This window comes from Protobothrops mucrosquamatus, unplaced genomic scaffold (assembly GCF_001527695.2).
Source record: "Protobothrops mucrosquamatus isolate PMUCROS unplaced genomic scaffold, P.Mucros_1.0 scaffold797, whole genome shotgun sequence".
Lineage (NCBI taxonomy): Eukaryota > Metazoa > Chordata > Lepidosauria > Squamata > Viperidae > Protobothrops > Protobothrops mucrosquamatus.
In genome coordinates, this window is record NW_015387064.1 from 62,903 (window position 1) to 65,443 (window position 2,541).

Below are 2,541 nucleotides of genomic sequence, written 5' to 3' on the forward strand. Positions count from 1 at the left end.
GCTATTTCTGAAAGTGGGAGTTATTTTGGATGATTTTCAATTGATCCTTGAAGTGATTTCCTTTTTCCCCTCCATCCTTGTCCCACCAGATACATTGTTAGAAAAGGCTACATTTAGAATTTTGGAATTAAACTGTGGGGATTCAGCTAGATTGCCCAACTATTTGCTACTTCATTGTCTCTCAAAAATAGCATCTCATTCCAGATGGAGGGGGAAAAAATAGCATCTCAGCTTCCAGTGTGTCAGCATCAAGGGCCTCCTGAGGGACAACTGTTCAAGTAAGAAATATTATTCTGAAATGCTGACAACAGTACCAGATTTGAAAATCATTATTCCACCTCTCTCCCCTCCTGCTCCCCTAATGTACTATAAAGAGGTAAAATTGCTCTCTGTTTATTGAACTGTGAACTAGCATCGTGATTCTTGCATCTCTGGCAAGTTACTTGAAGTCTCTCCATGATGCTTCTTTCAGCAATTTGTGTTTCATTAAAATGTTGATTAAAATTGCTCATGGGCATGCATCTGCATCTAATTTATAACATACACTCACCCAATTTGCAAAGTTTCAGATGGGACTTCTGAAATCTATGATATACAACCTATACACAAAAGTAAGAATTATTTTCAGTGCGGCTTACAATTAAGAGTCTACAGGGATTGTAGCCTGAAGCTTGATTTAGACTTGCCCACAATTACATGTAGGCGTCGATGCATACCTATGCTGCAAAAGGGTTGATGGGTAAGTGTAGGTTGTGTATTGTTGCAAAAGGGGTGATGCGCACACCTGCCAAATCTCAAATATGTGTTATGTGGAAATGCAAGTCCTGCATTCTAAATAGTTTATCTGACTTCCTGTTGGGAAGCGATGGTGGAAAGCAAGGCATGTCGTTTGAGTGCCCCCTAGCCAGATTGTTAACATTTGCAGAAGTATAAATTCAATAGCTATGCAACGGTCTCTAAACGATGGACACATATATTCCCTGGTGTGCAGGGATGCAGAAGTCTAAATCAAGCTTGAGGCTAGTAACTCATGAATGTTTACTTGTATTGATCATCTTTATTCAGACTCTTGATTTTATTTCCATAGGGCATCTTTATTTGTTAAGTTTTCACTATTTTCTCCTATTGATGGTAAAGGTTATTATTATTTTTTTGTATATATATTTTATTGGTTTTTAACAATGACAATCTCCAGTGCCTGGTGTACAGCGTGTTGTCTCGGTTTACATTTTTACAGTAAAAGAAAAAAAAGACAATAGTAATCAGTTAACATCAATAATGATTAAATTTGATAATCCCATAATTAATATATTAATAATATATTTCTTTGATCTTCCCTTCTCTCATTTATATTTTCCTTTGTCAATCTTAAACAAAATGTAATTCTTAATACTTTCAATATATGAATGATTAAATATAGACATTTTTATATTTATACAAATAAAAATAATCTTTATGTATAACACTCTTTTTCAGCTTATATTATTCTTACAACCATCATCTCATTAATTCACCATGCATCCTATTTTCGTAGTTTTTGTTTAAGCTTAATTTTCCTTTTATATTCAATCCATTTCTTATCAGTGATGATTTCTTCAAACATTAGTCATCTAACTATCCAAATTTTCCCATTTAGGTACACCATCCCAATGTTTTCATATTTCATACATTATAAAAATACTGTACTTCTTATCTATCTTATAGCATCTAAGTATAACATCCTTTTTAGTCAGCTTATATTTCACTTATATTAATAAAAGTTACATCAACCCACTATTTTTACATCTCATGTATTATAAAACATACTATATTACTTAAATCTCTTATCTCTTTTGTTATAGAGCCCCTTTATGTTCAAAGTTCTCTATTCTTTTAACCATATGCAAACAAGTGTTTGTTCATGTAATACTCCATCTGATAGGGCAAGTCAAATCTCTTGAATCTTTCTATAGTCTTCTTCTTTTGCCAAATAGCTTTCCAAGTTGATATAACCCACTTATCCAGCAGTTCCTGTGTTTTTTGCAAGTATTGTTGGGAATACAAAAGATGACATAAGTAGAATATCTGCTTTCTGTTTCCCAGATTCTGATGATTCTCCTAGAAATTCTATAGTCCATTCCGTTTTTATTGTTGTATTAAAATCTTGTAGATTTTTTCCTGTTTGCATTAAATTGTAATTCTTTTCATTTATTGCTTCAATTTGATCGTGTTCTTCTAATTTGTGTTCTGTTATCTGATTTGTTTGTTCATTCGCCATTATTTCCTGGGTGTTTTTTAATTGCAGATTTAAATTAGAGATGTGCTTATTTAAATCCTCAAAGTTGTTTCGGATTTCCTTGTGGTTCAAATCTATTGTCATTTGTATCTGTCATAACATTCTGTACATTTCCTCTTGGAAAGTGTTTGTCTTGCCTTGAAGTATCACTCCTGGAAGTCTTTGATATTCCAGGCTAAATCCTTCAGGAGAAAATATTGAATGTCGCCACTTGCCATTTTTTGATACTTGTATGATATCCATGTTGTCTCCCCCCTTCAAACAAT